This window comes from Ranitomeya variabilis, chromosome 8, assembly GCF_051348905.1.
Source record: "Ranitomeya variabilis isolate aRanVar5 chromosome 8, aRanVar5.hap1, whole genome shotgun sequence".
Taxonomy (NCBI): domain Eukaryota; kingdom Metazoa; phylum Chordata; class Amphibia; order Anura; family Dendrobatidae; genus Ranitomeya; species Ranitomeya variabilis.
Window position 1 is genome coordinate 41,095,169 of NC_135239.1, and position 12,918 is coordinate 41,108,086.

General features: G+C 43.5%; 1 protein-coding gene across 5 annotated transcripts in view; it reads left to right on the forward strand.

Annotated features, from left to right (window-relative positions):
• The window catches only part of RASAL2 (RAS protein activator like 2), a 260,823-nt gene that overhangs the window by 113,897 nt on the left and 134,008 nt on the right, over positions 1 to 12,918 (forward strand). The window lies entirely within an intron of this gene.

The window sequence follows — 12,918 nt, forward strand, 5'->3', positions numbered from 1 at the left end:
TGCAATGCAGAGGACTGGGGTAGCTGCAGAAGCCTCCTTCAGAATGTCTAGGACATCTGGAAGAATCATTGTCTGGAGAAGAAAAGGTGAGCGCGACCAGGAGTCGTGTTATGCCAACAGTAAAGCCTCCTGAGACCATTCATGTGTGAGGTGGATTTTCATCCATGGAGGGGCTCACTCACAATTTTGGCTAAGACCACTGCCATGAATAAAGAATCTGATCTAAACCCTCCTCCAAGAGCAACTTCTCTCAATCATCCAGGAGCCGTTTGATGATGAACAGGGCTTATTCCGGAATAATGGAGACCATGTCACAAGGAAAAAGCCATATTTAAATGGTTCAGTGAACAAAACATTAAAGTTTTAGGTCCATGGCCAGGAAACTCCTTAGATCTCAATCCCATTGAGAACATGTGGAACTCAAACAGTGAGTGGACAAACAAGAACACAAAAGTTGTGATAAACTTCAAGAACTTATTAGACAAGAATGTGTTGTCATCAGTCAGGATTTGACCCAGATGCCAGGCCAAGTGCAGAAGTCATGAAAAATAAGGGTCAATTTTGAGTTTTTGCAGAAACTTAACGTATTTGTCAAAAGTTTAAAAACGAATGAAACGCTGATAATTGTACTTCGCTAACAATAGAATTATCCAACTAAAAGATCGAAAAACACCAAAGCCGCAAACGTGGAAACCAAAATTTGTTGCAGTCTCAAAACTCTAGGTCACCTCCTAGAGGTGACATTTCCGAGCCCCGTTCTCTGGACCCCTAACCATGGCTTGCGCATACTCTTGCAGCTCCGCTCCATGCATTCGATTGGGAATGAGTTACGATGTCAGACATAAACCATCGTCAGGGGGGTGCCGCTGTTCCTGGAAGAAAGCAGCCATGTTTTTCTAATCCTGGCCAAACCCCTTTATATACGAATTACAGTATATTTAGTTTCTATTGGAACTTTTACTTTATGTACATGTTAATATATCACAAAATTGACTTTAGGAGTGAAAATGGAAAGCGCTAATGACTGTGTTGGATGGGACGTGGAGCGTGTCTGGCCTCCCGGGGTGTAATTGGCGTGGTGGTTGCACATATACAATGAGCATGCTGAAATATTCACCGTGCTTGCTGTATTTTTATCTCGCTGATCCCATTCGCAGCGAGTTCATTGGGACTGAATAGCAGGCATGCTACAGCCTTTTCTCTCCAGATTGCTGTGTGGGAGTCGGATCGGGGAATTCTCCATCAGGCTTTGCACAGCTCCTAAGTAGATAATTGCAGTTTACACTTGGCAAGTAATTGCGCTCCATGCAAGCAGACATGCTGCGGGAAGAGTGGGATGGTCGCCAGTTGCTCGGTTCGCCTTTAGACCAAACCACGTCCTGACTCCTCTGGAAACTGGAATATTCGTTACCCACAAATGGAAGCGTCGCTATTTTCTGTTCAGCACTTTACATTTCCATGTCTTTGTGTCATTCCTGGATCCGCTCCAGTTTCTCACGCTGCGGCGTTATCGTGAGCGTGCCTATGAATGAAGAATTCCACCGTTTCGCTCTATCAGCCTCGAGAAGTTCTGGATCTGTTTTTCTTACAGCTATATTTTGGTTCTTATAGATAAATCTGACTTCTTGTCTAGTGGAAGGTGCCGTTTTTTAACAACTCCCACTTTTTTTATTTTAAGACGAAATTTGCAATTCTACTAGTTTTTCAGTCCTGGTCACGTGATGCCAGTGCGGTTAGTTAGGTGACTAGGTCGTCAAAAGACACAGATCTGAATTAATGATTAAACACCTTTTTGATTTGCAATTTTTGCATGCACGTTCCAGGCCCTGTCTTGTACAATTGCTATTACTTAGTGCAATCCTCCACTTTACTGCACCTCTCCCACATATAGTCATCCTACCTGCAGCACTCCATTCCTTCTGCATCAATGATGGCCGCATTGACATGGCCACCCCTTAACTATCCCACAGCACAGGAAAGGCAGGGGATGTGTGGTCTTGGCAGACCACTACACTCCCCATTCCAATGCAATGGCCATCTTGGATGCAGTGGGATGGAAACGTCGATCTGAGGGGAGTCGGCAGCGGAGGGCACCAGATAGGGTGACTATAAGGGTATGTGCACACGCTGCGGATCGGCAGCGGTTTTGTCGCTGCGGATCTGCAGCTGTTTTCCATGAGTTTACAGTACCATGTAAACCTATGGAAAACAAAATCCGCAGTGCACATGCTGCGGAAAAAAACGCGTGGAAACACTGCGTTGTTTATTCCGCAGCATGTCAATTCTTTGTGCGATTCCGCAGCGGTTTACGCCTGCTCCATAATAGGAATCCACAGGTGCCGAAAAATCCGCAGACATCCCACCAACGTGTGCACATTCCCTTAGGAGAAGTTTGTAACCAATATTCAGTCCCCAGATGGAGGGTCCCTCGAAGCCAATATTAAACAAAAAAAAAGTCATTCAAAAGGGTTTCCAAGATTGAAAAACAGGCTGTTCGGCGCAGCTCCATTTACTTTAATGGGCCTGAGTTGCAGTGCAAGACACAACTATGGTCAAAAAAGGCACTGTGATTGAAAGAAAGCAGCTATGTTTTTTAATCCTAGACAACATTGGGGTATTCCCGTGCAACATGATATTTAAGATAGTCATCACTTTAAGATCAGTGGGGGCCGTATGATTAGCGCTGCAGCCTCTGACCCTGAGAGCAGAGTCAGTGCTGTCGTCTTTCCCTGCGGTATACAAGGGAACGGGCCGGGACCACTCTGCATGGGGTATCAGTGAAGGGGCAACAGCGCTGATTCCGCTTACTCGCGACAGTTTCTTTTGATGCAACAGGCTTTTTTTTCCTCTTGCTTAACAAAGACCTCATTTATCGGCCTGGAAATCTATCGATTTACGTGCTAATAAAGCTATATTATCCGTGGATAATTTAAAATTGTCCTTAAGTGATTGCTTGTGACTCCTGATGGCATCTCCTGATGTGAAGACGCAGCACATCCTAGGCCAATCGATTGGCCACAGTTTAGGGCTGTCCCACACGTCCAGATAATTCCGGTACCGGAATAAATCGGTACCGGAGTTATCCGTGTCCGTGTGCCTGGGAACTCACGGAGGCCATACGTGCGGCACACGTGTGCCGCCCGTATGGCGAGTGGGTACCACACGGAGCGTGTGGTACCCACGCGTCTGGTACCCTGCATTGCGCTGAAGCCGCGATTCATGTGTTCCCTGCAGCAGCGTTTGCTGCAGAGAAAATATGAATAATAGTGTTTAAAATAAAGATCTATGTGTCCGCCGCCCCCCGTGCGCCCCCCCGCTGTTCTGAAAATACTTACCCGCCTCCCTCGCTGCTTCCTGGTCTGGCCGCGGCTTCTAGTGTATGTGGTCACGTGGGGCCAATCATTTACAGTCATGAATATGTGGCTCCACCTCCCATAGGGGCGGAGCCGACTATTCATAACTGTAAATGAGCGGCCCCACGTGACCGCATACAGGAGAAGGCGCGGGGCAGAGAGGAAGGAGTGACAGCCAATGTGGGAGCGGGTGAGTATTTTCTGAACAGCGGGGGGGGGGGCGGCGGACACATAGATCTTTATTTTAAACACTATTATTCATATTTTCTCTGCAGCAAACGCTGCTGCAGGGAACATATGAATCGCGGCTTCAGCACCATGTGGGGGGGGGACAGCGCTTACTGTAGCGCTGTCTCCTGCACGCACACGGACCCCAGACGGAGACCGTCCGTGTGTGGTCCGTGTTTTACACGGACCCATTGACTTTAATGGGTCCGTGTAATACGTGCGCTCCCACGAACACTGACATGTCTCCGTGTTTGGCACACGGAGACACTGTCCGCAAAAAATCAATGACATCTGCACAGATGCATTGATTTTTATGGGTCTACGTGTGTCAGTGTCTCCGGTACGTGAGGAAACTGTCACCTCACGTACCGAAGCCACTGACGTGTGAAACCGGCCTTAGAAGGATATCACGAGAACTTACCATTGTAATGAAGCCCGGGCCTGTTCCCGAGTCTTCGGACACTAGCAGTTTAGTGTTAACATTATGTGGCTAACTATTATAATTTGATTGACTCTTTTTGCTGTTTTTCATGCACACAATTGTTTGTTTTTTTTTGTCATCAGTATTTTGTGCTCTGCATGGTTTTTTTTGCACAATGGAGAATGTCACTTCTTTCAGCGTTTGAAATGAATGGGTGGTGAAAAAAACACCAAAAACACCAAAAATCAATCCGGTTTTGCTGCATTTTTTTGTGCCATAACCTGATTCCATAGAATAGGACTTTTTTTTTTTTAAAAAAAACACTAAATTTTATCAGCACGCACAAGAGACAAATCTGGCATGCCAAAACCACAGCAAAAACTGCAGCACGAAAAACCAGGCAAAACCTGCTTCTTTTTTTTCCGCAGCTTCTTTCTAGCCAAGAGAACAGGTTTTGCCGCAGAAAAAAAAAAAAAACACTGAAAATGCTTAGTGTGAACTTACTCTAAATCTGGAAGTAGTGGTGTGTGTGTTTTGTAGATTTCACCCATGACAGTGAGATTGGTGTGCAGACTTCTCCCATCCCCCGGTAGGTAGTACATAGGACCCGCATGGCGGTGTATGATCGGAACCGCTGGGTGAAGACGCCTCGCTTCCTTCTTCATGATCCTCTGCATGTGCCGAAGCCTCGGAGTAATGGCATTTAACATCATTACATTAAGCCGGTAGACAGATTAGATGGCCGCTAAGTCATATTACATGTTCTGTCAGTTCTCCCTGCAGCCTGCACTGTAAGAGCCTCAGTAATATGTCTGATCTGCAGGTCGGACGGGACTAATGGTCTCCTCACGTGACGCCATTTATAAGCTATCCATACCTATAACACACCGCTGGTTACCTACGTACCGTACATCGGTGCACTCAGCACGTTTCATGTGGTTAAAACAATCATTGACTTAATAACCGCAAGTACAGTTTGTAGCATCGCCGTAAAGCTGCCGCATCCCATCAGCATCAATGGAAAGCTAGCGCACCGGCCTATCCCCTGGTGCACGTATATCAGATTGATTCACTTTATTGCAATAATTTAATCAGAGGCTATAAATTCTGTCTCACAATGAAGCGCGATATCCAGGGGGACTACAGAAAGAAGACTGGTGTGATTGCAATACCGCCATATGAGAAGAGCAGTAGTGACCCCATATGGCTGCTATGCCCAGGCCTCTGATGGATGGAGGGGTATTTGGCCGGATAAGCGGCTGCAGCAGGGAAGGGATAGGGTAATTGACATTCAATGGGTGGTGCCGCAGTAGTTCATTGGACAATTAAAGGGCTTGTCCACCTTTGGGGGACATTTATTTTTACTTAAATGCATGTGTTTTGCTCTAAAACTGAATTTTTGCAGTCTGATTTCATTCAAAATTTTGCACAGTTTTGGCTTTTACAAGCACATTTAACATTGATGAGGTCTGTGGTCGTAAATCAGCTGAAAAGAGCTCAGAAAAAGACAGATAAGAGAGACACAAATCCTATTGTCAGAGCATCAGAACAGAGCTCGCTAACAGATTCTCCGTTAGGTCATTCTACAGCCAGCAATGCATAGCGCAGCACACAGAGGCTGTAGAAGGGAAACGGTGGACAAATGTTCAATGAAACTCGACAACAAACAGAAAAAAACTTTAGCCCACAAAAAATGCATTTAAGTAAAAAAAAAAAAAAGTATAAAATCACATCCTCTTTCCTTGACCTGTAGAATGTCTGCACATAAAGCTGGAAAAAAACAAACAACCATCTGTCATGTTGCATGGGATTATGGCATAATATTGCGATTCTTTGCTTGTAAAATAGTGCCTTATAATAGTGCGCTCTCTAGATTGTCACATCCTCTTTATATTTCTATTCTTCCCGTATGTGCAGGTAATCGCCGAAATCCAGTGACTCCTTCCGTTAATCATGACGTCTTCATCACATATAATTCCTTTTTCTGGCTTAGCGGCCTTCTTTATTCCTTGGCTTAGTCTGAAATACGAGGCCAGGTCTGAATATTGATATCCCACCCATCTCGCTCTCGGCAATGCCTGGGAAAGCTGGACAGAGTTGTGTATCTCCTCCATTATTTCGGGCACGCTAAAGAGCCCCAATATAGGCAAAGGGGGCGTCCCTGCGTCACTCTGCCCCTTATCCACATTACCATCTGAACAGAAACTGGGCGACCTTTGATCCCCTCCGGAGCAGAGATGACCCCGTTTTGGTCAATGCCTCATTGTGTAATACTGGGGCGGGGGGAAGAGGATTTTCAATACTTGTGAAAAGTTACCGAAAATGAATCCTTTGCTTTCTCCCACAGCGCTGGAGTTTTTCTTTGTCTGCTGCTCTTGTGTGTGTGCGATCCGGCTTTATTTTATTTATTTTTTGGGGACTTTTCCCCCCTTTATTTCTCCATGCTGTACTCCAGCTGAAAAGACTAGCTGAATAACGCTTTGCCACCATGAAACTGTTCCCAAGATTGCATCTCGGCGGCACATAATTGCATTGCTAATTTGGATTGGTCGTTCCATTCAATGTGACGGAGTAGGTGGCATTGACTGTTGATGGCGCAGAAAGGAGAGACGGATCCTTTTCTTGTATCTGTCTGTTTTCGGGATTGTGGGGTCTTAATAGGGGTCACCGACATATGTGGGAATCTGGTTTATGTGAGACCTGTGTCAATAGTGTTGATACATATTTCGCCATAGTGCACTATACCCGCAAGGTTCAGCCTCTAAAATTGTATCTGCGGCTGAAAAACTACAACTCCCAGCATGCTTGAAACAGCCAGAGAGACACAGGTTGGAGACCACTGATGGTTACAGAACTAGTCTTCCTCACCTTTAGGGCTCTTGCAGACATCTGTTCAAATCAACCCAAGCCTGGTCCACAATGCATGGACTGGCCGCAGGTCTCCCTATCCGAGGGTGAGCTCTTCATATATATCAATGAGGCCATGGCGGTCAGGTCAGGAGACCCGCAGCCAGCCCATGCATTGCGGACCATGCTATGAAAGTTTTTATGGTTCAATCGATGTAGTTTATCAATGTGACACTAGTGAATACTCACGGACAAGCCAGAGTTATGGTAATAAAACGTTCCGCAGTCAGATACCAAGAGAGCACATAGTAAACTAAAGGGGAAAGACAAAGGCGAAGTCACGGTCCAAGGTCCGAATACCAGGAAAAAAGCAGACCAGAGCAAAGGGGCTAGGCAATAGGATGATAAGAATGAGGTCCAAGGTCAGGCAGCAATAGATCGAAAACAGCACAGAAATACAAGGCAAACGGCACCACCGAGTGAATGCTACGCCTGGCAGAGATGTGGGACTGACAGCTTGGCTTAGTAGCTGGGTAATCACTTGGAACAGGGAACACCTGAAGGAAGCTCAGCACCTCCCAGTCTCAGATTGGACGGCTGAGCTGTCTATCAAAGTACCGACAGCTCTGCCCGCCCTGCACTAGATCGGACGACTGAGCTGTCCGTCACTGCATCCAAGACACACTGACATTGTTTCTAGACTGATTTTAGGGCTCCTTCACACTTGTGTATTTCAAATCTGTATTAATTCCATGTTTATTTTTCAGAATTGCAATACATTTCTTGCATGTTTTTTTAAGGAATGTTGGGTTTTTTTTGTTTTTTTTAGTTCATAGCATATTAACATACATGGTTGCAGCATATAGAAGTCAATAGACTGATTTTTAGTTAAAATTGTGCTTTTTTTTGCATTGTGAGCAAATTATTTCAGGGGTTTTTTTTAGAACCTATTTATCTGCAACTTATAAAAACAGCAAAAAAAAATAAATAATAATTTAAGTAGCTTACATACAGATGACAAATGGCCAAAATTGGAGAAATAGGTAATCCCGCATGTTAAGCTAAGGCCGCGCTCGTTACTTTCGGTCCTTGTGCTGTACGTAAAACAGACCAATGTTAATCCATGTTTTTCACATGTACGGTCGTTTTTGCACAAGGACCAACAGTCTGTGCATAAAAAATCGATCCCATCCGTTTTTTTTGGATGACTTTTTTTCCCCATAGATCTTTATTGTGAAAAAGTGACGGATGCCATGTTTTTTTGTTTGTTTTTTTTAACTCGATCCATTATGACTCAAAAAATAGATATACAGAAGATACGCAGAGCATAATGTGGATGGAAAAAGTGTGTTTTTTTGTGTGTTTTTTTTGGATGGAAAACCGAATTTGTGAACTTAAAACCTTGGTCCGAGATTCTTTATGCTCAAGGAAGGAGCTTTTGTTCACTGGTATCAGCCTTTTCAGGATGGAGCCGGGTATTCCTGTAAGCGGTGACAATTTTACAAGGAGCACGGGATTGCTTCTCGTCACATTGATGCCATGGGAAGGAATGCATTTTACTGTTCTGGGAAGAAATCCATCTCCCTTTGGGCTGCAATAAAGATTCCCACCATGGGCTGACTCATTTCCCTGCTAGATCACTGGAATACTTAGAGAGAAGTATGTGCAGATCCCAGGAAACTGCAGCCGCAGGTCTGGGCCGGGCCAGGAGTGGTTCTGGTCCATAGTCTGATACGTCTGTCCGGTGGACTCGGATCCCCGTGGGGTTATGACTCTGTAGTTACTCAGTGATCGCAGATGATTATTCTCTACGCGGAGGAAGAAATGGAGCAATACATTGGAAAAATGAGACCTCCCGTAAGAGACCAGAGGAGGAGAGGTGGGCTTACAAGACAAAATTTGGGGTTCCCTCCCAATGCTAACCCTATTTCCTGGTGGTTTGGATGGGCCGTTTGACCCTTAGCCCCCATCACAATAGAAAGCTGTCACCCGAACGATCTCTCCCAACTTTTCCGATAAATAGAAATGTTCGTTCTGCTCATCGCTCCTGTGTTCTCTATGGAGAGCCGCTGTCAGACATCTCTAATGGCGGCTTATCCCATGGAGAGCAAAAGGTGGCCTGAAATTGGACAAGCCGGTTCCCTTCATTTCTCCCTGACAATCATCTGTCCGTGGGGAGAGGCTGGAGACCCCCATAGACTGTCAGCTGACCCCCCTGGATAGATTCGGCCGACGTTAGTCCCAGCCCCCTTGTAATGTGGCTGTAGAGCAGGGAGAAGCCATAGTCACAGCACACGTGGCCCATTCTTATCTAAGGGCCACGGTAGTCCACGTTTGGTACAAAATTTTTTTTTTTTTAATAAAGTGCATGTAAAATAATTTTATTTCCGTTTGATCCCCTTCCAAATGTTGCACCGTTTGCTTTCTGTAGCCTTTGTCTTTTGCTTGCGGCAGAATGAGTTATGTGAGAATCCATCAGTGAGCGTCGAGCTCAGATCATATAAATGACAAATGTGCAGGAAAACGGTCTGTAGACATCAAACGGTGTAACATTTTTATATGTTCGCCCCAAATACATGCATTTCTGTGCAAAAATAAATAAATCTCAAAATTAGACCACCCCTATAACACCCAAAGTAGACATCCAATTACAGCAATGAAGGGGTTGAGCATGCGGCCCTCCACTGCTTTCTATGGAGATGCTTTGAGGATGTTCACACGTAGCATATTTACACGTGGGTGTAGCAGTGGCGTTTGCCATAGATCTGCCTCATATTTCACTCTGCACTATAAAGGGTAAAATCCGGCCATGATTTCCATGTGATTGAATATGATTTCCTGACCTATAGATTATATACGTGTTGGCGTCTGCTGTACATCCTGGATCTATGTCTCTGCCTGGAGAGCTGTGTGGTTCATTGACACGTTTAGACTGCCATCTAGTGGCTAATTGTTAAATTTACATTACGATGTGTATTTTACAAATTGAGCCAAATGATTAAATGAAAAACGGAGTTAATTATTTGTAATCTTGTCACCATTTAGGATCTTACATCTGTTTTATACTAGATACCAACACTAACAATTGATGACACATGGTCTGAGGTGTAATATACAAAATATATACTTTATTATTAAAACAAGAAAAAATGCAAGCATATGGAGGGAAATATGGTTACACTTAGGGGATGTAGTAAAGAAAACGCAAGGAGGCAGGTGCACGGGATAACCGTCCTTACTGGTCTTAATAAAAAACAATCAAAATGTATAAAGAAACCTAAAAAAGAAATAAACATAAAGAAATAGTAGAAATGTCGGTGGGACAATCAGTCATAATGCAATATATGCGGACTATAGTGCAGCACACTCAGTAGGGCAAATGCATATTAAATCACACTATTAATCTAAGCCCATAACATGAATACTGGAGAAACAATTATACCGGTGCATACTTAGCCGCATCAAAGTACCCACCGCAAAAGGACTGGTGATCCCGGGGACGTGCCTCCACCCCAACGCGCGTTTCGGTGCTTACACCTTCGTCAGGGGGCATTCAACAAGCGTGCACACAGGGATTAAATAGTGAGAGAACGGAAGAGGACCCCGGAAGTAGATGCAGGTGAACCCGGAAGTTGTCACACTGCACCATAGTAACCCTCGCGTCTGCTCGCTCCGAGAAAGGCTGGAGAACTGTGGAGATCACAGGGGCCCCATGTGACCACCAGCGTCCAACTGCCATCTCAAAGACGTGCCGGCGCAAAGGGTAATGATGGCAGGTATTATGATACAAACAATGGAAGAAAAACCTCCGTAGATACAATCAGTCCAATAATGGCATAATGACAAAAAGGCATCAGAACATCAATAAACGTATATTACTACAAGTATCATAATGTCAGAAATCATAACACACTCATAATAAACAATCAAAATGAAAAGACATATGTACGAAACAACATATATAAACATTGTGACATAAGAAAAACCATAATACTATAGAGTATATATAACATAACTTAACATGGTATATCTGTAATAACGCATATTAATCATATATGAGAGCTGATAATACATCTGTGCCAAATGTCCCAATTATCCGAAAAGTCAATCCAGAGGAACCCTTGTTAGAAACGTCATACAACAAATATACAAAAAAATATATATACATATTTATATATATATTTCGGATTCACAGATTGGTTCCAAGAAAGACAAAACACATTTAAACCAGTCTTTCTTGGAACCAATCTGTGAATCCGAAATATATATATAAATATGTATATATATTTTTTTGTATATTTGTTGTATGACGTTTCTAACAAGGGTTCCTCTGGATTGACTTTTCGGATAATTGGGACATTTGGCACAGATGTATTATCATCTCTCATATATGATTAATATGCGTTATTACAGATATACCATGTTAAGTTATGTTATATATACTCTATAGTATTATGGTTTTTCTTATGTCACAATGTTTATATATGTTGTTTCGTACATATGTCTTTTCATTTTGATTGTTTATTATGAGTGTGTTATGATTTCTGACATTATGATACTTGTAGTAATATACGTTTATTGATGTTCTGATGCCTTTTTGTCATTATGCCATTATTGGACTGATTGTATCTACGGAGGTTTTTCTTCCATTGTTTGTATCATAATACCTGCCATCATTACCCTTTGCGCCGGCGCGTCTTTGAGATGGCAGTTGGACGCTGGTGGTCACATGGGGCCCCTGTGATCTCCACAGTTCTCCAGCCTTTCTCGGAGCGAGCAGACGCGAGGGTTACTATGGTGCAGTGTGACAACTTCCGGGTTCACCTGCATCTACTTCCGGGGTCCTCTTCCGTTCTCTCACTATTTAATCCCTGTGTGCACGCTTGTTGAATGCCCCCTGACGAAGGTGTAAGCACCAAAACGCGCGTTGGGGTGGAGGCACGTCCCCGGGATCACCAGTCCTTTTGCGGTGGGTACTTTGATGCGGCTAAGTATGCACCGGTATAATTGTTTCTCCAGTATTCATGTTATGGGCTTAGATTAATAGTGTGATTTAATATGCATTTGCCCTACTGAGTGTGCTGCACTATAGTCCGCATATATTGCATTATGACTGATTGTCCCACCGACATTTCTACTATTTCTTTATGTTTATTTCTTTTTTAGGTTTCTTTATACATTTTGATTGTTTTTTATTAAGACCAGTAAGGACGGTTATCCCGTGCACCTGCCTCCTTGCGTTTTCTTTACTACATCCCCTAAGTGTAACCATATTTCCCTCCATATGCTTGCATTTTTTCTTGTTTTAATAATAAAGTATATATTTTGTATATTACACCTCAGACCATGTGTCATCAATTGTTAGTGTTGGTATCTAGTTATAGATGATAGGTCAGTATAGTCCTTTGTATTATTGGTACTAATATTTATTAATTATATGTTACCATGTTAATTGACTATACAAGTTGCTTCATCTGTTTTATACTCCCTGAATATTTTTCCTTTAATTCCCCTTATAGTAAGGAGTTGCTGATGACATTGATGCACATAGCATCCTGATAGCATATAATGTAACGCACACACTGTTAGGATTTGCCTCTGCTTGTTGGTTCGAGCTGTCGTTAAGTGACTGCTCCTGGGTGATTTACCCGCTTGCATTCATTTGCCAAATAGCTTCTTATCCTGCTTCTCTATTTATTGAGAGAAGCAGGAAAAGACGCAGTCAGCACTTGATCGCAAGTGTGTAAATCGCATATAAGCGCTCACGTCACAACCTCTCGAACTGACAAACAGAGCAGAATCCACAGATTGTGAAACAGCAGAAGCATTAAACACATTATACAGCAGTACTGAGCTGTGTAGCTGTGAATCTAGCACTAGGATGAAGAAAAACACTAGAGAGGAGCAGCACTATCTATTTGTGTCTCTGCCTCTCTTTTTCACTCATTCATCCCCATATCTCTGCATAGACTTTATAAGGCCGCTGTAATCTGATCCTTCAGTGAGCTGGGAGTCAGTTTGGTCTTGAAGGGGTGAAAACAAGTTATCACCTATGTACAGTATAAGTGA